General features: G+C 40.9%; 1 protein-coding gene across 2 annotated transcripts in view; it reads right to left on the bottom strand.

The window, feature by feature from the left end:
- The window catches only part of AIM2 (absent in melanoma 2), a 66,693-nt gene that overhangs the window by 20,057 nt on the left and 19,960 nt on the right, over positions 1–26,676 (bottom strand). Inside the window, exons 2-3 of one of the 2 annotated variants that reach the window (XM_027768430.1) lie at positions 20,551–20,674; positions 5,743–5,813 (exon numbers count right to left, since the gene is read on the bottom strand). The exons of the other annotated variant lie outside the window; for it this stretch is intronic. The gene's annotated coding sequence lies outside the window, so the exon portion shown is untranslated. The remainder of the gene's footprint in view (positions 1–5,742; positions 5,814–20,550; positions 20,675–26,676) is intronic. 2 annotated transcript variants of the gene reach the window in all.

Here is a 26,676-nt window from a genome sequence, read left to right as displayed (position 1 = left end):
AATCTTTCTATATTAAAAAAAAAAAAGAATCTGAATCTCTTCTTTCATGGAGCTTTCTTCCTATTGTAGGAACAGAAAATCAACAATCAATATACAAAAATGCACTAATAGCGATAAATGCTACAGCAGAGGAGAGAGGAGTGCCAGGAATGGGAGACAGAGTTGCTAATTCAAATGTAGTGGTCAGAAAATGTGGTGACCATGGGGCCAACAGATGGCAGAGTGGTTACGTCACTGGAGTCCCACATGGCCGATGGTGGTTCGAGTCCTAGACCTGGTGGCTTGAAAATCACACTGGGCATGTGTGTGAGTATGCTCAAAATCCCCAGAGAAGAATGGAGGAGAAAGGACTGTGGTATGGCCATTCTCCCTGGGAGATGATTTCTCACTTTCCCTCTTACTGTCTCTTTCTTTCCTGAGCATACGTGCCCTATGGCAAAAACTTTGAAAAAAAGAAAAGATGTGTTGACCAGAAAGTGAAAGATAAATCTTGAGCAGAGGACTAAGGAAGTGAGGAAGCAAGTCACACAGCTGTCAGAGGAAATGGGCTTCTAGGAAGAGAGAACAGAAAGTGCCTGGGGCCTGAACCAGGAGTGTGGCTATAACATTTCAAGAAATCAGTGTGGTTGGAGAGGATGGTCAAGAGAAAAGTAGGTGGAGATAAAGTCAGAGAGAAAGGATTAGATGTGACCACGAAGTGCCTAGTGTGCAACTTACTTTAAGTTTGAATGAAATAAGACGGTTCGAGTAGAGACAGCAAGCTACAACTTGCTTTTTTTACTTTATATTTTTAGATTTTTTTTTTCTATAGAGTGCATGCACTCACCAGAGAGACAGAGAGACAGAAAGCAACAAATCACCCCCTGGGGAGATGGCCAAGCCACAAACCCTTCTCCATTCTCGGGATTTGGGGCATGAATGCACACATACCCGGCATGAGTTTGAAGATGCTGAGTCTGGTACTGGGACTTGAACTTCTGTCAGCCATATGGGAGTTCAGCGATGGATCCATTATGCCATCTGTTGGTCCTGTACAACTTGCATTTTTAATACATCAGTCTGTGCTGAAATGGCAACGAGAGTGGAAGCCAGAAGGCCACTTAGGAGGCCTCTAATCATGCAGGTAAGAGATGAAGGTTTCTGGACTAGGAGAGTAGCAGTGGAGACATAGGCTGGGTGGGTTCAATATACACACATTTGCATTAAGCAAATGAGCTTCACTGATAGATTGAACATGGAGTGTCAAAGAGGAGTTAAGAAAAACACTGAGCACCTGGAAAAAATCAAGATGCTGCTGATACTGAGAAGCAGAAGGATGTTAAAGGAGCAGACAAAGAGTGTGTAAGGGGGGTGATCAAGAAAAGTAATTGAGTCAGGCCAGCAGGTGGTGTGATGGTTAAGGTGCTGGAATGCCACGTGGCTAATCATGGTTCGAGTCCTGGATCTGGTGGCTTGCTTTCTCACTTTCCCTCTCTTTCTCTTTGCCTCTCTCTGGTGAGTTCATATGTCCTATAGCACATTAAAATAATAATTAAATTAATAATTATGTGAAAAGGAAAGAATATTAATTTAGAAATATGAAGCTACAGAGAGCTATTAGAACTTTAAGTGTATATTTCAGGTACTCAGGTAGCATTCAAAAGACAGTCCAGGGCTAGAGATAGAAATCTGGGGGCCATTCACTTATGGATAGTAGTAGTGAAAGCTGGAAGGATACATCACTTCCCTGAGGGAGAGAACACAGAGAAATACGATGTCCAAACTGAGCTCCTGGACAGCCCAGTGTCTGCAGAGTGAGAGATGAAGCTTGACTAACCAGGTTGCTGAGGTACATAGAAAGCCAGGAAAAGTGGAGTTCCAGAGGCTATGAGAAGATAATTCTCAAGGAGGTACAGGAATAAGCTGTGTCCATTGTGTCTTATATGCTAGGTAAATTGAAGACTATAACGATAAGAAGAGGGGCCAGCTGGTGGTGTGGTGATCCAGGCAGCTGGATCCCACATAGCCAACTGCACAATCAAGTCCCCAACCAGCAGCTTGAAAAACACATGAGTGTGCCCAGAGATCCCAACAGGGGAATGGAGGAGGGACTGCAGTGTGGCCATCCCCCTGGGGGTGACTGCTCACTTTCCCTTTCTCTCTGTCTCTCCTCTGTCTGCCTCTGTCGAGTGAGCACACATGCCCTACAGCAAAAACTAGCAAACTAACAAAATAAATAAATAAAAAGGAAGAAAGAAAAAAGAATTAGCAATGTGGAGTCAGTGGTGACACTTACGAAGAATGGGTGGATGAAAGTTTAACTCGAATGGGTGCAGAGAAAAGGGGAAAGGCAGGTGTGAAACAACTCTTTTGCTATGAAGGAGGCAGAGGAATGTGGTGGCAGCTGGAGGGTGATGTGGGGTTGAGAAAGGTTCTTTTTGTTTTTTGTTTTTCTTTGATGGGAGAAACTGCAGACTCTTTTATGCTTAGGAGAATAATCTAAGAGAGAAGAAAAACTGGTGAAGTAGAACAAAAGGAAAATTCCTTAAGCAGGTGTGACCTTGGAAGGATTCCTCTTTGAGACACGTTTTATGAAACAAAGGAAGTCCGCTGCATCCCATGTGGCATCTGCTAGGAAGGAATAGTGCCTACTGCCTCATGCCAGGATTCCTGTGTCCCTCCTGGATTTCAAACTGTGTTAACTTGCTGCCTAAGGCTGACAGCTATATAGCCAGGCAGACACCGACTTAAATCTTGGCTTTGCCATTTACTAGCTGTGTGAGATCTGGTAAATTACAGCCTTCTAAAGTGTCCATATCCTCAACTATAAAATAGGAAAAATGTGATTATCTTCATTAAGGGATTACTGTTAGAATGAGACGACTCCATGCAAGTAAGTCAAGAATATGCAACAGCTTTCCAGAGAGTAATCAAGCAGCAGAGTCAGCTCTCGGTGTAAAAAGTAATAGAAGTAGATACACAGCAGTGAAGGTTCCTGACAACTAACAGTTTTATCTGGGATGGAAGGTGGTAGTGACTTGGATTTGAGATTGAGAAGAGAAAGTGGGCAGGTAACTTTTCTTAATGTTTCTTTTTCTTTCTTTCTTCCTTCCTTCCTTCCTTCCTTCTTTCCTTCCTTCAACCTTTACTCCCTCCCTGCCTTCCTCCATTTCTTCCTTTCCTTTCCTTTCCTTTCCTTTCCTTTCCTTTCCTTTCCTCTTTCTTTCTTTCTTTCTTTCTTTCTTTCTTTCTTTCTTTCTTTCTTTCTTTCTTTCTTTTTCTTTCTTCTTTCTTTCTCTCTCTCTCTCTTCCTTCTTTCCTTCCTTTCTCCCTTTCTGTCTTTCTTTTCATGAGAGCTAGAGAGATCTCCTAAAATAATTCATCTTGTCTAAGCTGAGCAGATCGCATCCCCAGCATGCTCAGGGAGGTCCTGAGAGGTGAACCCAGGACCCTTTTGGTGTGAGTCCTGCTGCATTACAGCTAGGACATCACCTGCTCCTGGTGTATACCCTGGAAAAGTGTTTTATCAAAGATTAAGAGGACTACATGGAAAGCGAAGGTTTAAGATTGGAATGGAGAGGTTAATCTGTCTGGGATGACAGCACAGGGGCAACAGATGAAAGAAGTGGGGCAACCTTGAAATCACAGTAAAGCATCCCACAACATGTATATTCTTGATTTTATTAGTACACGCTTTATATTAGCATTAAATAACTATAATGGGTTCCAGCAGGTGGCATGGTGGTTAAGGAACTGGACTCCCACATGAGCAACCACGGTTCAAGTCTCAGATCTGATGGTTTGTTTTCTCACTTTCTCTCTCTCTCTCATGAGTGCAAATATCCTATAGCAAATTTTAAATAATAATAAAAATTAATTAAATAAAATAAATAATTCCTTTAAAAAACATATTGTACTCCACAACAATGTTTGCCAAACACATACAAACCAGGAATTACAATAAATAAATAAATAAAGGCACATCCAAAAACACTCCCCATGCACTCTGATAAACATCTCCCTTCCTACCCAGGCCCAGATGAGATGCTCAGGTCAAAGGCATGTAGAAGTGATGACTTGAACTGAAATTGATTGAGATGGTTTTGCTTCCCTCTCATGACCACAGAAAAAAGTTCTTGTAGCTGATTCATGCCACATGGTTATACTGATTCAAAAAAGGTAACCGCCAAGTTGTGAGAAATGACAGGCGACCACTTACTGTCATGCTCCGTAACTAAGGGACCTGTAGGATGGCCCTCTTCTGGTACTAACACATGCACTGAACTATGAGAGCACTTCAAAGCAGGCACACACCCTCCTTCCTAACCCAACTTCTCGCCTCAGAGTCAGAGCCTGGGGGACTGATTCCAGCCTATAGCCTACTTGAGCATCTCATCTGCTATTCATTCACCAAGTTATATACTGGACACCTACGATGACACATTGCACTTTGGGAGTGTAAAAATTAAGACAAGGATCCAGGTGTTGATGGCTTTGCCAAATCTTGGATGTAGATATGTAGTTTACTAATTACAGAGCTCCAGCTGGTGGTGGGTGGTATGGTGGTTAGAATGCTGAACTCCCACATGGTTCACTGCAATTCAAGTCCTGAACCTGGTGACTTGCTCTCTCTCTCTCTCTGTCTCTCTCAAGTCAAATTGAATAATAATAATAAATTAAATTATGGGAACAGTAGTTGGTGTAATGGCTATGTCACTGGACTCCCATGTAGTTGACTACGGTTCGAGTCCCAGACCCGGTGGCATAAACTCACGTGGGATGTATGTGCATGTGTGCCCAAGATCCTGAGAGGAGAATGGAAGAGAAGGGGTTGTGGCATGGCCATCTTCCCTGGAGGGTGATTTCTTGCTTTCTGTCTCTGTCTCTCTCTGTCTCTCTGGCGAGCGCATGTGCCCTATAGCAAAAACCTCTCAAAAAAAAATCAAATAAATAAATAAATAAATAAAATTAGAATAATAAATTAAATCAAATGAATAATTCTTTAAAAAATAAAACTGAATAAAATGATAATAATTACAATACTTCATGATGAAAGTGTTTCAATTAGAGCATGCTCAAGGTGATATAGTCGCAGAGGGAAACCACCCAGCCACACTCAGGAAATCAGTCAAGAGCCGTGGGACCTCCTGCATTTCCTGCTGCAAGGCTAATCCCACTCTGCCACCTAATGCCGGCTTGAATAGCATCTCATCTGGGAGGTCTTCTGAAGAGCAAGTCCTCTCTCCCTTCCCCACCCAGGGCATTGACCATCTGACACACTGTACACTTAGCTCATTTTTAACTAACTCTTGCTCTGGAAATGTGAGCCCCATAAGGCCAGGGATTTGTATATATCTGTTCACTGAATCCAATCCACTGGATGCAGTGCCAGGCACACAGAGGTGCTCAAATTATTTACGGAATGAATGAATAAATGAAACACACAGGCTGGAGAGTACTAATGGGGTAACATCAACATGGGAGAATTAACAAGACACTTTTGGAAGATGGATGTGAGTTAACTGACTTGGTTGTTGAAAGAAAGCTCCAACGGCTTCTCATAGAGGCCCCAGAAAGAACCAACAATGTTCATAACATACAGCCTCAGGGAGGATCAAAGATTTGAGGCTTCAGGATTTATGAAAGATGGGTTCAGTGATGAAGCTGGAAGAAAGCACATTTATTGAGGGTCTCTTTGAGGAGCTACTGCTAGTGCCCGTACCCCATGCGTCCTGGTGCTCCTCCTCCTCCAGTTCTACTTACCTAAGAGAGTCAATCAGAAAATACCCTGCAGATAGACACAAGACACTGAAGGGTCAAGTGGAGGCAGCATCCTGGAAAAGGAGATCAAAGCAAAAGTTTACGCAGAGAAAAGTATTCCTTTGTTCCTTGCTCCTAGAGTACCCACAGCCAGGTTTATGCCACAAGCAAAAGACTGGAGCCTCTCACCATGCTGACTGGCTCAAGAGGGAGAGACCAATAGCTACTGAAATTTTGGGCTACCCAGTGCAAAGAGCCAGACCCTTTCCTGGTAATCCTATCATGAAAATAAACCTGGTTCACACACAAGGAATTCCAGTCTGTGAATGTGTGCATGCATGCATGTGTGTGTGTTCACATTCACATATTTCATTCTTAAGTAGATCGACAGATATAAATCACATTCATAAAGCCACCAACTTAAAGACAGAAAAGAAAGTAGAAAAATGAAACATGGAAAAAGAAAAGGGTAGAAGAAAAAAATGTGTATCTATCTATAGAGAAGGTATTACATCAATAAAAAATTATGACAAATAAATGTGAAAAATGAACAAATTAATAGAAGGTATTTCAGAGACATACTTTTTCTTAAAGATGTTTTTGCCTTAGGGCAAATATGCTTGCTGGAGAAAGAGAGAGACAGAGACAGTGAGAGTGAAAGAGAAATCACCCCAGGGGAGATGGCTACACTGCAATCTCTTCTCCTCCATTCTTCTGCTGGGACCTTGGACACACACATACACATGCCCAGTGTGATTTTTAAACCACTGGGTACAGGACTCAAACCATGGTCAGTCATGTGGGACTCCAGCAACATAACTACTACACCATCTGGTCCTGAGATACACTTTCTGAATATAATAGAAGAAAAATTTAAAGTTAATAGAGCAATGTAGAAAAGTTGAAGATCTCTTTGTAAAAGTACATCTGGAAGACAAAGAGATGGAAAAATGAGGAGTATCAGCAATATAGAGGTTTATGTTATGATAAATAATAGTCAGTAGGGTTCAAGCAAGAATGGGCAGATAAAATGGGGAAAAAGTTATCAAAGAAATAATATCTAATTTGATGAATGGAGGAATGACATAAATGAAGGCACGTCATTTAGGTTCTTTTTTCAATGTTTATCAAATTAGACTATTTTTTAAAGAGTTTTGGGTTCATAAGAAAGTTGTGCTGAAGATACAGAGATTACCCATTTACCTCATTATCCTACACACATATGTAACTCCCTTATTCCAATCAGCAAAACATTGGTTAAAGCTGACCAACTTGACATTGACATATCATTATCATCCAAAGTCCATAGTTCATATTAGGGTTTGCTCTTAGCGGTATACCTGAATTCATGTATCCATTCACCTACTAGAGGACATTTTGTATGCTCCCAAGTTTTGGCAATTATAAATAAAATTGCTGTAAGCATCCATATGTACGGTTTTGTGTAGACATAAATTTTCAACTCCTTTGGGTAAATATCAAGAAGCACAATTGCTGCATTGTACAGTAAGAGCCTATTTAATTTTCTATAAAAACACCAAACTGCCCTACAAAGTGGCTGTACCAATTCACACCAACAATGAATGAGAGTTCCTGTTGCTCTATGTTCTTGCCAGTATTAAGTGGTGTCAGTTTTCTGGATTTTTGCCAGATGGGTTGGTATGTGTAATGGATTCAGATTGCTGTTTTGTTTTGCATGTCCAAGATGACATACCATATGTAGCATCTTTTCACGTCTATTTGCCTGAGGAGAGTGGCCAATCTGAGAAAACATGTGACTTGTAGACACATGTAGAAATGTGCTTCTGTGAGTTTCTTTAGCAATGGCTATGAGAGCATTTATACATGAAAATGCGATTTGTCCATCGTTATGGTTATCTTCCTGTTGTTGTTAATGTCTAATACTCAATACTGTAGCACAGTATCAGGCTGAAGGAAGCCACATCTGTTTATCAGATTTCACTTCAGAAAGGTCAGAGAAATCACATGGCACCAGTCATTTTCACATCTTCCCCTATTCTGTTTGTATTTTATTTCTTCTTACCCCATTTTCTACTCTTTTTTTTTTCCCCATTTTCTGCTCTTTAAAAGAATAAACCTGAGGCTGGTTCTGGGTCCTGGCTTTCTCCATCAGAGAGGTTGGACCCATCCAATCCTTGCTTTTCTATATGCATGTGTCTTTGTGTGTTTGTTATTGTGTTTATTTCTAATCCACAGCCGTCCCTACTCAGAAAAACGTGTTTAGCCAAACAGGTCCCAGCAAGTGGCATCCAGCGTGAGGCATAATGGTTACATCCATCTATCAAATGTGACTCGGGGGCAGGCCCCAGGGATTAACTCCCATAGGAAGAGAAGGCACGAAAAGAACACAATTTGGACAATTTTTAACAATCTCACATGTCTATTTTCCAGTGATAGAAGATTGTTTGTACAGAACAGCAGCATTTTGGTGAAAAAGGTTATGTGATTGCTGTGCCTGTTTCTGGAGTGCCTGAAATGACAGCCATGAGCTGTGCATCAGCTTGGTGGTTGTCCAGTGTAAGAGCACCAGAGAGGCTGGTATGAGATCTAATGTGGCAAGTGAAAAGTGGGCACTTTTGTCTATGTACTAAATCTTGGATTATAGAAAAGGTATGGAAAGGCTTTTTTTGTGAAATATTCCAAAGAATAGCAGTTGCAATTTTTTAAATAACAGAAACCACATAAAGACTATCAGAATAAATGTTTAAAGGCTGATGCTGAAAGTCTGTTAACAGCTTCTGCAGTACAAAGTTCGGCATGCTGTGCGGATCAAGGTGGATTAGATATAACTTTTATTTTGCTTTGTGTGCAATATCCTGCATGCCCATTCATTACTTGAACCATCAGTAAGTACTACTATAGTATTTGGAATGGGCTCAGATGAAATTACTTTAGGGAAAACAAAAAAGAAGTGGTCCAGGAAAACTGTATGATTAGAAGGATAATGACAATCAATTTGGCCAGGGAAATGAGCTAGAGCCATTTGCCAATCAAGATCTAGCTTCCACAGTCTGTGTTGTTCTTTGGAGAAAGGAGCTATGATAGATTGTGGCTCTTGTCCCAGTAGCTGAATGGTGCATGTTCTCCTTTTAATAATTAGTGTGGCTACTGATGTGGGAAATGGAGTAAGGGACTGCACAGGAAATGACTGAAGATATAACCATTCAAGGACTCCTTGAGGTTGCCATATGGGCATTCACCGTTTATATCTTCTTTGGTGAAGTATCTGTTAAGGTATTTGTAACATATTGTAATAAGGTTCTTGATTTTCTTACTTGAATTCTATGAGATTTTGCATGTTTTAGGTACCGGTAATTTATAAGATATGATTTTTGAAATATTTCTTTTCAATCTATGGCTTCTCTACTTATTCTCTTGACAGTGTCTTTTACAGATCAGAATTTTTCACTTTAATAAAGTCAAGCTTGTCAATTCTTTCTTTCATGGATCATTCCCTTGGTGTTGTACCTAAAAAGTTATCACCATACCAAAGGTCATCTAGGCTTTCTACTATACTATTTTCTAGAAGTTTTAAAGTTTTACATTTTACCTTTGGGTCTATGCCCCATTTTGAATTCATTTCTGTGCACAGTGTAAGTTTTGTGTCTAGGTTTATTCTTTTAGCATGTACACATTTACTTGTCTAGTACCATTTTTTTAAAAAGTATCTTCTCCATTGTACTGTCTTTGCTCTTTTGATAAAGATTATTGATCATATTTCTATTTATTGTCCCATTGATCTGTTTGTCTATCCTTTTGCCAATACCATGCTATCCTGATTAGTGTAGCCTCATAGTAAGTCTTGAAATTGGATAGTGACAGTCCTCCAGCCTTGAACACTATCTCCAATATTCTGTTGGCTATTCTAGATTTTTTGCTTCTCTCTATATAATAAAATTGAGAACGTATTTGTGAATATACACACAAGAAAATAAAGGGATACTATGAAAAACATATCTGGAATTTTGATTGCATTGAATTTTTAGATCAAGTTGGGAAGAAGTGACATCCCGTCAATGTTGAGTCTTCCTAGCTATAAACAAGAAATATCTCCATTTACTTAGTTCTTCCGTTTCTTTGTTTTTTTTTTTTTTTTTAGAGCTTTTTACCATAAGGCATGTGTACTCACTGGAGAGAGAGAGGGAGAGACAGAGACAGTGAGAGGGAAAAGTGAGAAATCACCCCCCATGGGTGATAGCCACACCACAATCCCATCTCCATTTTCCTCCTGGGATCTGGGATCTGGTATCTGGGGCATACATGCACACATGTTCAGCATGATTTTTAAGCCACTGGGTCCGGGATTCAAACCATGGTCAGCCATGTGGGAGTCCACTACTCTTTCTGCTGGCCCCAGTTTTTCAGTTTCTTTTGCAGAGATATTTTTGGCTTTCCTCATAGAGATATTATACTTATTTTGATAGGTTATACCTGATTAGTTCTTTTTGGTGGTAAGAATGTAGTTGATACTGTGTTTTAATTAGTTTTAAGTTCCAATTATTCATTGCTGGTATATGGGAATACAATTTATCTTTGTATATTAGTCTTGTATTGTGCCACCTTTCTATAATCACTTATTAATTCCGAGAAATTTGTAATCATTTCACATCATCTACAAAGATGATTTTATTTATTTATCTCCTATATATATGTCTTTTACTTCCTTTTCTTGGTCTTATTTCATTAGCTAGAATTTTCAGTGTGATGTTCAAACGGAATGATGAGAAGTGACATCCTTGCCACATTTCTGATCTTAGTGAGACAACATTGAGTTCTTCACTACTGAGTATGACGTTAGTCATAGGGTTTTTGTACTTTTTTTTTTCAAATTGAGGAAGTTCTCCATTTCTAGTCTACTCAGAGTATTAATAAGTGTTGGATTTTGTCAAATGCTTTTTCCAAATCGACTAATATGATCAAGCAATATTTCTTCTGTATTGTATTGGTGTGGTGGGTTACATTAACTAATTGTCTAATGTGGAGCTAACCTTGCATGCCTAGGCTAAATGCCACTTGATTATGGTATATATTAGTAATTCTTTTTATATGTGATTGAATAGGATTTGCTAATATTTTGTTGAGAATTTTCACATCTATGTTTTATCCACTCAGTATATACCGACTATCTGCACTCTATGATAGAGAGCAAAAAATTGGAGGACATAAAAGCAGTGAAGGTACTTAATGAGAATAGGACAGTGTGGAATGGGGGAAGTGAAGAGAAGAGGATAGAGAAAGATAGCAAGTGAACAATAGAGAGGCAGGACATTAGTGAGAAACAGATATGACTTATTAACTGTTGATGATGACATGTATAGTATTCTCAACTGGATTGGTCTGAGAAGTATTTCATGATGGGCAAAGTATTTTTACAAGCAAAATGAGAAATAGCGATTGACTGTTTTAAAAAATAATTAGAATAATAAAAATAATGATTGGGGAAAACATAGAAAAGATATTGAATGTTGAAGTGGGGAGATTAATGTCTCTGTACTGACTGACATGCATGGCATTCCCTTTTGAAAAAAACAATGTAATACACTGTAAAGTTATATGTAATCCAATGTAATATAAAGAAAATTATGATGATAATAAAATAAAAAATAAAAAAAGATATATTGGTCTATAGTATTCTTTTTTTGTAATGTCTTCATCGGGTTTTGATGTTAGAATAATGCTGATCTCATAGAATGAATTAAGAAGTACTGGGACCAGCAGTTGGGATAATGGCTATGTCACTGGAGTCCCATGTATTTGACCATGGTTTGAGTCCCAGACCCAGTGGCTTAAACTCATGCTGGGTGCATGGGAGGCTTAATTCATCTAGGTTATTAAATTTGTGAGCATAAAGTTGTTCATAGTATTCCTTTATTACTTTTTTTTTTTGAGAGGCTTTTGCTATAGGGCACATGCGCTCACCAGACAGACAGAAAGAGACAGAGAGACAGAGAGACAGAAAGCGAGAAATCACTCCCCGAGTGATGGCCACGCCGCAATCCCTTCTCCTCCATTCTCCTCTTGGGATCCTGCGCATGCACGTACATGTGCCTGGTGTGAGTTTTAAGCCACTGGGTCCGGGACTCAAACCATGGTCAACTCCATGAGAGTCCAGCAACATAGCCATTATGCTAACTGCTGGTCCCTTTATTACTTTTTTAATGCCCATGGGATCTGTAGTTATGCCCTCAGTTTAATTTATGATATTAATAATTTATGTCTTTTTTTGGCTGATTTGGATGGAGATTTACAGATTTTATTGATCGTTTTAAAAAAATGAACTTTTGGTTTCATTGACTTTTTTTCTATTGATCCTCTGGTTTCAATTTTATTGATTTTTGGCTCTAAATTGTATTATTTCTTTTCTTCTACTTACTTTAACTTTAATTGGCCCTTCTTTTTCTAGTTTCTGAATGTGGAGGCTTAGATGATTGATTTAGATCTTTCTTCTTTTCAGGCACTTCCTTGTTAAATTATAAATTACCAAGGAAAGAGAAGGTCCTAAAAGTTTCTTTGGAAAGAAAGAAAAAACGTTTTAAGAATAAGAATGACATTGGGGGACCAGAAGATGAAATAATGGTTAGATTGCTGGATTCCCATGTGGTCAATTGTAGTTCGAGCCCCAGACTCAGTTGCTTAAAATGCACTAGGCACAAATGCATGCATGCTCAAAATACCTATAAGGAAATAGAAGAGAAGAGATTGTGGCATGACCATCCACCCTGGGAGGTGATTTCTTCCTTTCTGTCTCTCCATCTCTGTCTCTCCAGTGAGAGCATGCATCTGATAACTAAACTCTCTCTAAAAAAAAAAAAAAAAAGAATAGTATTGGCCTTCTTGACAGTAGCATTGTCAAGAGACTGACAGTAGAAGAAAGAGAAGCAATTTCTTTAATATTTGAAGGAAAACAATTTTCAACTTCGGGTCAAAATTAACTACCTGTAAATGTGAGGGAGGCACAAAATTAATCAGGAATATTCATGTCCTAGTCTATTTGAGCTTCTATAAAGAAAATACCATAGGCTGGGTAAATGATTTTAAAGTATTGATTTATTTCCCACAGTTCAGTTCTATAGACTGGGAAGTCTAAGACTAAGCTAATTCAGTGCATGGTGAGGGCCTGCTTTCTGCTTCGTCAGTGCTGTCTCCCAGCTGTGCTCTCACATAGTAGAAGGGGCGACAGAGCTCACTAGGGTCCCGTTTAACAGGCCACTCGTTTAATCCATGAGGACTACCCCTCATGATTCTGTCAATCCCCCAAAGACCTCACCTCCTAATATCATCACATCAGGAATTAGGATTTCAACTTGCAAATTCTGTGAGGATGCCAGCATTCAGCATATAGCACCCAGGATAATGAAGAACAGAAGTCAATGGACCTTAATATGTATAGGGCTAGGATGCAACTAGTCCAAGTTGAAGTAGAAAGAGAGAAAACTCAAGAAATATTTAAAAAAAAATGTGTGTGCTATATGTTTTGCAGGTGGTGATGGGTGGTTACTAAGAAAGCATCTGGTTTTATTTTGAGAGAAATTTTACTATGCTGGCAGCTTAAAAAGGATTAGTGAAAGCACATAAAATTGAACAAACTGTTTTTTTTTTTTTTCAGAGGTTTTTGCTATAGGGTGCGAGCACTCACCAGAAAGGCAGAAACAGAGAGATAGAAAGCAAGAAATCACCCCCCCCCCAGAGGGATGGCCCCACCATAATCCCTTCTCCTCCATTTTCCTCTCAGGATCTTGTGCACACATATACACATGCCCGGCGTGAATTTAAAACATCAGGTCCAGGACTCGAACCACAGTCAAATACATGGGAGTCCAGCAATGTAGCCATTACGCTATCTGCTGGTCTCAGTCTTATAATTTTAAGTTTTGATTGTTTATTTATTTTCATTTATTTTATGAGAGCAAGAGAAAGACAGGTACCTCCAGCAGGGCCTTCCTGCTACCATCCACCTCCAGTCTCAGCATGCCCAGGGAAGTCCCAAGATATGAACCCAGGACCTTTCCCACGTAGGTCCAGTTGCAGTACCACTGTGCCACCACATGGCCTCTGAAAAAATTACTAAAGCATCATTTACTTCACAAAATAAATGAATAAATGAATGAATAAATAAATAAAATATAGAGAAAAAGAAATGTAAACTTACTGGGACCAGCAGTTAGCATAATGGCTATGTCGCTGGACTCCCATGTAGTTGACCGCAGTTTGAGTCCTGGACCTGGTGGCTTAAATTCATGCCAGGTGCATGTGTGTGCATGCCTAAGATCCTGAGAGGAGAATGAAGGAGAAGGGATTGCAGCGTGGCATCCCCCCTGGGGGGGGCTTTCTCGATTTTTGTCTCTCTGTATCTCTGTGTCTTTCTGGCAAGCGCACACACCCTATAGCAAAAACCTCTCCCAAAAAGTAAATAAATAAATGAATAAAATCAAAAAGAAATGTAAACATACTATGTGGCTTAATTGTGAGTTGTATTTATTATATTTACCTAGTTGTAATGTTAAATATCAAACATTTATTTAACTAGAAATTACAAAATGACTGTATCAGAGAGAATCACATGTATTTGTGAGACATGGGGCTCCCTCAACATAAGAAAAGAAAAGTGTAAAAAAAAAAAAAAAGCAAAAAACTACATTTTGAGCTGGCCCCATAGCACAGCCATTAAGTGCTGTGCATAAAAAAGAACAGATCCCAGATGATCAACCAAGGTTCAAGTTTCAGCCCTGGCAGCTTGAAAGCTGTGCTGGGCATGTGTGCGTGCAAGGCCTAAATACTGACAGAAGGTGGAAACAGAGGGAAGAGGACAGTACCATGATTCGGTCTCTCTTTGTACATGTGACCTCTGGCAATAAAAATAATAATAACTAAATTTTCATTGTGTATTGCAGAAAATCAATAGATAACAAAGTGGTCAAACTGAAAAGTAGAAATATAATACTTTATCAAGAAAAAAAACTAAAAATAATTGCCTCTCGTAAGTAGGATTCTAGAGTGGAAATGAGGCAGGAAGCTACTCTAATATCATCCATGTAATATTTTTTGAGTTGTAATCTATAATGATCTAGTAATTATATGATCAAATACATTTGAAACATAAAGGGTTCTCATAGATGCTCACTAACATACCTTTCTACTCTGTCACCCTAAGGATCTCTATTCTATACCATTAATTCCAAATATGATCTATGATGATATAATAATATTTCAGAAGTAGAATCAATTGTTTCTAGCTGAGTGAATTTAGAAAGGCTGCATTAAGAAATAAAAGACACTGGCCTGGTCCTGTCAAATAGCCAGATTTTGAATAAATGGGAGTATCACATTGGAAACCAGGCCAATGGAATGGAATAGCCAACATTCTATGGATTGTCCATAAATGGTCAATATTTGATCCATTCTTTTTTTTTTTTTTTTTGAGAGGTTTTTGCTATAGGGCACATGTGCTCACCAGAAAGACAGACAGAGACAGAGAGAAAGCGAGAAATCACCCCCCCAGGGGGGGATGGCCACACTGCAATCCCTTCTCCTCCATTCTCCTCTCGGGATCTTGGGCACACATGCACAGGCGCCTGGCGTGAGTTTAAGCCACTGGGTCCAAGACTCGAACTACAGTCGACTACATGGGAATCCAGCGACATAGCTATTACGCTAACTGCTGATCCCAATACTTGATCCATTCTCTAGAGCCCCTGATTTCTCTAGCACAGAGATCCAACCTTTATTACTCAGCTACTATGTGCTAAGTCCTTTCCTCGGGTTACCTCATGTAACCCCACAACAACACTACGTGGTAAATACCTCAACCGCACCTCACAGATGACGCAACTGGAAATGAGACAGGTTAAGTCGCTTGCTCCAGGTGATCTTGCTAGTAAATGGTACAGTTAGAATTTAAAGTCAGCAGCTTTTTCCTAAATGCCCATCCTCTTTCTATCAGTCTGCCCTGCCTTCCAGGAATACTTGGACAGACAGGTGATTTATATACTCGATATACAGATATTCTTTTTTAGGTATATAAACGTGAAATAGCTAAACTCTGGAGGCCCAAGCCCTGTGATCCCCCAACTGCACCCACCTCCAGTTTCCTCTCACCACATCCTTCCTGTCACCTCTCACATGGCTCAAAACGAGTTGAACTTCTACCAGAGAGGAAGTAACAATCTTGAATTGTTCATGATTCTTCCTGCAAACAACAGAATCTGCTCTGGCTAGGTTAAAGGGGGAGAGACTTTATTAAAAGCATTAAGTCTTCAGACATCATTGGAAAGGCTGAAGGAAAAGCGTCATGTGACACACACACAATCACCATGTTTCCATGCCCCATCCCTCCACCCACATACACACTCCCAAACCAGGCACCTGAATTGTGCAAAGTCAGCTCACTGCTCCTGCCATCACACATGGTGTGTCCATGGCAGACCTCACTAAGTTGCTAAGTCTGCAGCACTGTGCCACATTAGCATGAGGAGGTCTATAATGCTTTGCAGCTGCTGCTTTCACCTAGAACCCAGATACCTCTGAGCCCAGCTGGCCAGCAGGGCGGAAGTGCCACACAGAGGCGGGTTTCTATGCAGTGACTTGTAAATCACTCAGAGGCATCAGGTAGGGCCAGACTGGGTCACCTGTGTCCACCTGGGATGCAAGAGAACCTGAGCATTTGATGTCTGACTTCAGAGTTGGGGAGGTGGATTGTCTTGCATAGATTATTTAAAGATGCTGGAGGTGAGAGAAGGGCAGACAGTGATGCACCAATGGTAAAGAACTGAATCCACATGGAAAGGTCATGGGTTCGAGTACAGAGCCTCCCTATCCATGTTGGGAACAAGCATGCCCATGACACAGGCTGGCAGAATCTGGGCTGACTGTCATGTAAAACCATGTTGGGCATGCCTCTCTCTCTCTGTTTCTTGCTCATAGAGGAAATAAATAGATAAACTTTAAAACCATAAAAGATGTTGAGAAACTGGGTATATGGCACATGTCTACTAAACACCCATTCACAAGAGATAAGGATTCAAGAATTACTCCCAGATTTCTGGCTCAGTGAAGTAGGTAATGAGAGGGTCAGAAGGAAGAGGAGCAGTTTTTAAGAGAGTGTGGCTTTTGAGTGAGGAGTGCTGTGTATGAGGCGCCCAGGAAATATGTAAATGGAGATGTTTAATTGAATATATGAGCCGGAGCTTAGATGAAAGGTCAGAAATCTAGAAGATAACGTGGGCGGCATCTGCATGCAGATGGCAACGGAGCTGCAGGACATGGTGAGACATCGGAGAGGACATGCCAAGTGAGAAGAGGGCATGCCTTAGCACCCCATGGAGCTCAGGCAGTGGCTGGGCAGATGGGGAAGCGACAGCTGGGAAGATTTGCAAAGTTCAGAGCAAGAGGGAGAAGGAGCAAGAGCTAGTGGAGTTGAGCCTAGGAGGCAAGGCTGAGAGTGCTTGAAGGAAGATGAGACTCAATAATGTAATATATGCTTGAAAGTTGCTGTGCGGTAGATCTTAAATGTCCTCACCAAACACACACACATGCGCGTGCACATGCACATGGATAACTATGTAAGATGATGGGTGTGTTATTAGCTTGACTATGATTTTATTTATTCATTCATTTATTTTAATTTGATCAGAGAGAGAGAGAGAGAGAGAGAGAGAGTATAAAATACTGTGTATATACACAATTTGGGGGATGCTCCCATGGCCTAGCGGTTAAGGGAGCCATGGTCAACTACATGGTTCAAATTCCACCCCTATGGGCTTGAAAAACACTCCGAGTTCATTTGTGTGCATAGCCCAAATCCCAATAGGGTGGAGAAATGGAGGAGAAAGAATTGCAATGACTGTGCCCTATTCTGTCTTCCTCTCTCTGGTGAGTGCACTCACCCTCTGGCTTATAAGAAAAAAAAATACACACACACACACATATATATATATATATATGTATATATACATTCCTACATTCCTATGAGGTCCAGTTGCATAACCACTGAGCTGAGCTACCCCAGGCTCCTCAATGCACATTTGTTAAATATGTAATTATTGTGTACTACATGCATAAAATACTTCCAAACCCAAATTATCAAGACCTCTGGCCTAAAAACTCAAAGTGTGCATTCAAGACTTCACACCAAATATTTTTATCTGGATATATAATGAAAAACTCGAAACTCGACGTATCTTCAATCAATGAGTCATAGGAGTCCACGTACCTTCTCACCCTGACTTCCCTTTTCCCGTTAGTGAAACCACAGCTCTGAGGACCCGCGCTCCTGCCCTCCTGAGCTGCAGTTCTTCCCTCTTCCTGACCCCTAGAGCTAGTCGATGTCATTCATATGGACAAGGTCAATGACAAGGCTCAGTTAGGGGTGATGACAGTCAGATGATAGCAAAAAGAAAAAAAAAAAAAAAAGATGCCTGAGACTGAGTGAACCTTTAAATATTGGGGCCAGACGGTGGTTTGATGGCTAAGACCCTAGACTTCCAAGTGGCCAGCTATAGCTTTAGTTCCAGACCTGGTGGCTTGAAAATCACACTGGGCAAGGGTGTGTGTATGCCCCAAATCCCAGGAGAACAGAGGAGAAAGGATTGAGGCATGGCCATCCCCCTGCCCCAGGAAGGGGGTGATTTCTCACTGTCCACTGTCTCTCTCTCGTAATGGCACACTCACTATGGCAAAACAAAACAAAACAAAAATAAACCCCATAAACAAGAAAACAATAACAACCATTTAAATATCAATGAGAAATCCAGCGGTGGCAGGCTGAGTCCATATTGGAGACCCAGGTTTGATTCTCAGCACACCCTAAAAAGCCAGGCATGGTGAGTCCAGCAGGTGGCATGGTGGTTGGGGTGGTGGGCTCCCACATGGTCAACTGCAGTTTGTGTCTCAGACCCAGCAGCTGGTTTTCTCACTTTCTCTCTCTCACTCTTGTAAGCACACATGCCCTATATTTAAAAATAATATTAATAAATAAAATTAAATAAATAATTCTTTAAAAAAAAGAGAAAAGGCATGGTAATATACACCTGCAGCAACCCAGAAGGCTGAGGCAGGAGGGAGGCTGCTGGCTGCAGAAGAGCAGTTGAAGACAAAAGGAGAATCAGAAAGGTGATTTTGGTAGCAACATCCTAACACTTACAGTAATCACTCCTTAATGAAGTTTTAATGGCAATAATCTATCATGCTATTTATGTATTATAAAAACATGTCCAGGATTTTCCTTCATTCTGGCAAATCTATTTTTGAATGTAAGAGTGATAAGTAGTATCCTCGGTAGGTTTCTGCAGCGCCCAAGTGGTCCTTTGACCCTAAGGTTTTCTGCAACATTAAAGTGTTCAGTTTATTTTTTGCCTCTTCCTACTTCTCATTTACAAAAGAGACAAGGAAAAATTACAAAATGATGGAAAGACTTCATGCAGCTGGTGATAAGTTGGGAGGGTGGCCCTCGCTGGGACATTAGGAGAGTACAAAGAGGCATAGGCTTATTTTGATGTTTTCAGGCTCGGTGAGGTCCAGGGGCTGTCTGAACCGGTCCTGGCAAATGGAGTGGTGTGTTTATGTGAGGCATAAAAGCTGTGTCTCTGCCACCTGGGTCCTGTATCTTCCTGAACACACGGCCAGGATGTTTTTTCAGTAAAGGAGCGACTGTAGAACCGTGAACTGAAGGTGTGCCAGGCACTAGGAGCCCCGGGAGTCAGCTGGGCCTGAGGCCTGCTGGTTCGTAACGTCAAGGCCATGACCTGCACTCCTGCCTGGTGTTCCCAATCAACCAGTGAAACCCACGCTCAAGGGGCAAACAATATCCCTCCACCAGGCCTCGACTTCAGTGAACTGGGATGAGCAAATGTAAACTGCAGCTTTTCTTTTAGGTATTGATGGTTAAAAGCAGCAGTTTTTACACTTACCTCTATTCTCACACTTTATTTTAGTTCATTACACAGTCTATTACGTCTTTCTTCCCTCCTTTGTCCTTTATTCATAGAAAACACAGACTCATTCTCAAGAAAACATGGGCCAGGATTGGTTTACATATGAGGTGGAAAAGCTTTTTAAAACCTAGAAGATCCTTTCTGGCTTGGGAGAGCAATTAACTCTGAACCATTGATAAAAGTGTTTACAAGAATTATTTTAATTTAGTATTTGTGAAAATCCTGTAAAGCACTACAATGAGTCTTCAAAAAGTTCCTGGTGGGGTCAGCAGGTGGCATGGTGGTTAAAGCATTGGACTCCCTCTTGGTCAACCATGGTTCAAAACCATGGTTCAAGTCCCAGACCTGGTGTCTTTCTTGCTCTCTTTCTCTCTCTCTCTCTCTCTCTCTCTCTCTCTCTCTCTCTCTCTCTCTCTCTGTCTCTTTCTGATGAGCTCATGTGCCCTATAGAAAACTTTTTAAAAAGGGATAATAATAATATTAAAATAAATAATAGAAGGAAAGTTCCTGGAAAATGAAATCGAAGTTCAAGTTTGTTTTGACGCAAATAAATAAATCCATGCATATTTCTTCATAATATGCATTTCCCATGAACTTTTTGAAGACCATCTCCCCTATTATTATATTGTCCCCATTTGATAGATGAGGGAATAGAGGCTGAGGTGTTACGTGAATGACCCAGGATCACAGTCATGGATAGTAGAAATAGATTTTGAACTTTACCAGATGGATTCAGAGCACACCCTCTGAGACATTATGCAACACTGACCCCTGGTGGCAAACAAAGAAACTCAACTTTACAACCAATGTCAAACCCGACATGCATCAGCAAACAGGAGCACCAGAGGCAGATACATCTTACTTGAAGAGCCCTCTGCGTTGATTGGTTTGTCCAGTCCTACCACATCCAAGCTTCTCTGCTCACTCTATCCGGCCCTGCTTTAAGAGCTCTGTTTTCTAGTTTCATTCTTTTACTCTCAGGATAGCTGAATGTAAAACAAAATAAAGTACAAGATTAGTCTGCTTTGTTTTTAAATTATATATCAGCCCACATAAAATGGCTACTCAACAACATTTTCCCTAAGTTCCAGAATCACAAGAACCCAAGCACACTCATATGGTTGACCACTGAAGACCTGTTCCTCTAGGCTTTCTGTAAATCAGAGTTCTCTCCTCTCTGCCATAGCTGGTCTTCGGTTCACGTGCAGCTATTGGACTGGAGACTGTCCTCACCAGCACTCTGACTCCACAACAGAAACACTCCTGCCCAGCCGTCAGGAGCACTGGCTACTGACAGCTGGGTTTGTCTCCCAAGGTGGCCCTACGTGAACGGAGGGAGCCCTCTCGCCCAAGGTTACATTCCTCTCTGGAGGCAGCCCAGTCAGGAACAGGTCTATGGGGAAGTTCAAGGTCACAGTTTAGCTTCAGTTAGGACCAATTGGAGGCCCTCCCAGCCGTAGAGTATCCAGGGGAACTAGCTGTAGCCCCCATCACAATTGCAATGTAGTTCAACTTCTCCCTGTGCCCAACCTACTTCCCCTCTCTACTTTACAAATGTTCCCAAGAGCACCCAGTACCCTCCAATAAACCTCTCACAGGCAAATAGCAAGGTCTGCTTCTTGCAGACCAACAGTAAGACAAGCTCAACTCTTCAGTCCTGTTCCACATACTGTCACCTTAAATGAAGTGCAGGAATGTAATGCAAAACTATGTACCAGAAAAGCACATGGATATAAAGCTCAGAAACATCCCAGAAGGCAAAAATAAAGTACGAATTAAAAGTCTATGAATTGGAGCTGGCAGGTGATGTGGGGGTTAAGGACGCTGGACTCCCACATGGCTGCCTGTGGTTCGAGTCCCAGACCTGGCGGCTTGCTTTCTCACTTTCCCTCATGCGCTCTCTCTCACTCTGTCCCTCTCTGGTAAAATGAAAATAAATAAATAAAGCGAAATAAAGTATTTCTTTTTTTAAAAAAAATGTCGATGAATCAGTCTTTCTCATATGCAATTAGGGGCATGTGATGGCTCCACATTTCAAAACTCTGTCATTGTCATTTTCATCTACCACTTAAATTCCCTGTTTTACAGTTTTGGGGATATACTGTTTAATTGGATGCTGTGTCCACTGTAGATTGAGTCCAAGACTTTACCTTAAATCCTCATAGTGAAGACTCTTATTATCTTTCTTACAAGGTTGTGTTTAGAAGGGAGTTTTTGTTTTTATCTCAAGCCGTTCATCCAGTCTTCTGATGGTGACTGGAGACACAGATCTTCCCCTAAGTGTCAGCATCAAATGTGTGCAAGGCACAGTTTGTCTCCAGGAAACCATCCAGACAGTAGCTTTTGATCCTCTTTGGAGTAAAATTCTCTTTTAAGTTGATGCTAAAAACTTTCGCTAAGAAAAACTCATTCTCATTAGCCACACGCGCATGAAATGTTTCACCTCAAAGACTCAAACTCAACTCGCTCCCTCGTTTTCAGCAGCCACCCTGCCTCCCGATGATCCCTCTTCCTGAGTAACTTTCGACTGACTTTCCTCCTCTCCTAGTCTCTTCTTGGAATGGAACCACCAGGACAAGGATATAGATTGTAAATTGGGAAGATGAATCACCACTAGATGAGAGATTTTAATCTCAATATGAAACAGAACTTGGCTTGCATGGTCCTGACAAGTTAAAAAAATAAAATAAAACTAACTTAAAAAGCTAATTGATAAAGTAACTTAAATAATTCAGCTAGAGAATAGAATAATGGAATAAAAAATTAAATTTCCTGTATTCAGCCACTTGCAGTCCCTTCAGTGTAAAGAACAGAAATATTTTTTCCTCAGTCAAATTAATACCTTAATACCATGTGTGGCTTTATGACCACTGGAAAAAGCGGGGTCGAGTCGGTGTCAGTGACAAACTGTCGTCATGTGCCTTGATGGGCTCTGCCTTTCCCTTTCCTTACTGTAGGCTGGGGCCCTTTCAACTACTCTCATTGCAGATGGGGGAGGGACTCTGCTGTGATCCCTGGAGATCCGCAAGTTACAGCACTATCCTGTCTGCTTAGGGGTGACTGGTTGTAACTGAGGACCACAAATAAAACTGTATACTTACAAAATACAGCCACTACACGCACCGTCACTGTCGCCATGTTCAGACAGTCTGCAATAAGATAGATCAAAGCAACCAGCTCATGGCCTGCATCTCTGGGTATGTTCCTACTCAGAGAGTAACTTGGAGCTCACACGTACAGGAAGTGCTCACAAATGATGTGTGTACATGTGTGCCTGCACACGCCTATTCCTCAGAACACCAGTAATTGTGAAAGTGGAAGAGGTGGCTTTAGCCCTCCCCATTAAAAGACTCCTCTTTAGAAGGTAGACATTAAAACCGATGCCACCTATATAAGTGTTCTGGCATTAAAGGAGCTTCCAAGACGCATATGACACTCAGAATGGAAATTAAATGGTATCCCTGGAGTAATGCAAAGTAGCAAGGCTGGAAAAAGTGAAGAGGGTACTGGTCCAAGGTCACATTACCTGCTATATAGATAGTCCTATTTCCAGAGTCCAAATTAAGGAAATGACTAACGTGAAGTCCTTAGGTCAGTGATCTCACAGTGAATTAAAGATTCTTCGGAAAAGAGAGCAAATACTGGACCAATTTCACTTCTTGGTATTTACCATAGGAAACAGAGCTAGAGACCAGCAGTTGGCATGATGGCTGTGTCACTGGACATGTGGTTGACCACGATTTGAGTCCCCGACCCGGTGGCTTAAACTCATGCCGGGCGCGTGTGTGTACATGCTTAGGATCCCAATAGGAGAATGGAGAAGGGATTGTGGTGTGGCCATCGCCCCCCCCTGACCGGGGGGAGGGGGGATGGCTTTCTGTCTCTCTGTCTTTCTGGTGAGTGCATGCACTCTATAGCAAGAACCTCTTCCAAAAAAAAAGAAAGAAAGAAAGAATAAAAAGAAACAGAGCTAGGAACTCAGATTAAAATAATACTAAAATTAAAAAATATTATCTGAATGTGCAAAACTAGGAGACAAACCACACAAGTAAGACATAAATGGTTTACCATGTTGCAGTATCTGAAGACAGGTTACTACACAACACTTACAGGATTGCTTTGCTCTCATAAATTGTATGCAGTAAGAGTCTGACATAGCAGGAGACCATTTTTTGTTTTGTTTTAAGTTTTTGCCATAGGGTGCGTGCACTCAGCAGAGAGAGACAGTGACAGGCAAACTGAGAAATCACCCCCTGGGGGGATGGCCATGCTGCAGTCCCTTCTCCATTCTCCTCCTGGTATTTTAGGAACACGCATGCGCATGACCACTGTGATCCTCAGGCTGCGAAGTCCAGGATTCAAACCATGGTCAGCCATGTGGGAGTTCAGCCTGTTAACCACTATACCACCTGTTGGCCCCACAGGTAACAATTTTAACCTAACTCGGTGTAAGTGAAACCCCAGAACATACCACACAATTACACAGATTAGAGATGGCTCCCCTTCTCCGCCCAGCCCACTGTTATCAGACTGAAATAGACTAAAGCTCTCCTCTCCTGGGAGAGCCGAGGCCGGGGTAAAAGGTAAGGGGCAGCAGGGAGACACAGACAGACTGAGTTAGGGAGCTGAAAGAGACGACGGGAACCATCATGCCCTTAGCATTCTCCAGGCCCAAACACAAGCCTAGAGATAGCACTGACAGCTGTACCCACACTCAGACAGAAACCAGAGAGGATATTTGGTGCTAGAAGTTACAGATCTAGGTGGAGGAATCAAAATTTGATCCCAGGTCATTCGTTTCCAGAGTCAGAAATCTTAACCACATACCAATCTACTTCTGCATAAGTAAATTCAAAACAGAACATTCACACACACACACACACACACACACTCACGCACAGCTTTACGACACTTACTAGTAAAGGAAATATTAGTGATGGCATTTGCGATTCTATCAGATCTGGCATACTATTTCAATTTCCCTTTAATATTATAATATTAAAGGCATCTGAATTTGTGAAAGTCCATGAAATGATATAGTCAGAACCCATTGGATTCTGGAGGAAAAACAGGACTTAGGATTTGCTACAGATTAACTAATGAGAAATCTTGGTTATTATTGGTAATATTAAAGTCTGCCCCTTCTTTGGAGCATCAAGTGACATATCTATTAACTTTGCAGATACACACGTCTTATGACACAGCGCTCTCAGTCTTAGGAAAGCTTATTTTACTATTTTTTAAATAAGTATTTGTTTTATTGTATTTATTATTATTATCATTATTTATTATTATTTAATTTGCTATAGGGCACACATGCTAATCAGAGAGAGAGAGGGAAAGTTAGAAAAGCCTCCAGATTCAGGGTTTAGGACATGAATTGGATTGTGGATCCAGCACCTTACCCACCATACCACCTGGCTCCAAGTTTTTATTTTATTCATTTATTTATTTATTTGTAGAGGTTTTTGCCTTGGGGCTCATGTGCTTACTGGCAAGTAAGAAATAGAGACAGTGAGAAGGAAAGTGAGAAATAACCCCCCCCAGGGGGATGGCCACACCACAATCCCTTCTCTTCCATTCTCCTCCCAGGATTTTAGGCACTCATGCACATGCGTCTGGTCTGAGTTTTAAGCCAAAGGATCTGGGACTAAACAGTTGGCCATGGGAGAGTCCAGTGAGGTAACCGCTGTGCCATTTGCTGACCCAGTATTTTTTTTTTTTGATTGCCAAAGATCCTTGTGCTTGCCAGAGTGAATGAGAGGAGGAAAGCACCCTCCCATGGAGTGTGGTCACACTGAAATCCCTTCTCTTCTATTTCTCCATTATTTTGAGATTTGGGAAACACACACTCATGCACTCAGCATGTTTTTCAAACTGTCAGGGCCAGGATTCAAATTGTGGTCAGCCAAGTGGGAACCAGCTCCCTTAATCACTAGGTTACGGAGGCCCAGCCACTAGAGAAACTTTTAGCAATAGTGTTTATTGAAGCCACAAAGAGGGAGGGGGGAACAAATTATAAAATAAACAAATGCACTGTGATATATTCATGTAGTGGGATATCATACAGGTATGAAAATAAACTACAGTCTCAACAATCACATGAATGAATCTTGGCAAGTTACAAAAGAATGTACTTAATGACATTATATGATTCCATTTATTCAAAGTACAAAATATGTAAAAATTAAATAATATACTGTTTATGGATTCAAAACTTTGAAAAGAAACACAGATAGAAACACACAAAATCTAGTAAAGCAAGAAGTAGATAGGACTGGAGAGCACCTGGGACTTCGGAAATAATAATAGCCTACGTCGGGACCAGCAGTTAGCGTAATGGCTATGTCGCAGGACTCCCACGTAGTCGACCGCAGTTTGAGTCCCGGACCCGGTGGCTTAAAACTCACGCTGGCCGCGTGTGCGTGCGTGCCTAAGATTCCAAGAGGAGAATGGAGGAGAAGGGATTGGGGCGTGGCCATCCTCCCTGGGGGGTGATTTCTCACTTTCTGTCTCTCTGTCTCTCTCTGTCTATCTGGCGAGCGCACGTGCCCTATAGCAGTAGCAAAAAAATAAAATAAAATAATAGCCTACGCCATAGTTGGGTGGTAGGTCCATATCTCTTTGTTGTGCTATCTCCCCCCATATCATAGACACACTTACAGATATCATTTTCTGTGTTTATGTAGTATTTAACAATTTTCAGAAGTTGGATGCGCTCTATGAATTTATATTTTATTTTATTTTATATTTTATTTTATTGGTTACTTGGCATGCCAAAGGAGCATGAAGCTCTTTAACAACTGTTTATAAAGTTTACCTATTTTCAACTTGTTTTTCCAAGTTAATCATTTCATTTTACCCTTTTGTTTTATATGTCTAATGTATTTTCAACCAATCATTTTTGTTCTAGGTTGCTTATGCTAGCAAAAGAAGGTAAAGCAACTAGATGACCAAAAAAAAAAAAAAAAAAAAAAAAAAAGGTTTT

This window comes from Tupaia chinensis, unplaced genomic scaffold (genome assembly GCF_000334495.1).
Source record: "Tupaia chinensis unplaced genomic scaffold, TupChi_1.0 Scaffold146187_1, whole genome shotgun sequence".
NCBI lineage: Eukaryota > Metazoa > Chordata > Mammalia > Scandentia > Tupaiidae > Tupaia > Tupaia belangeri.
This window is presented reverse-complemented; position numbering and strand designations above follow the sequence as displayed.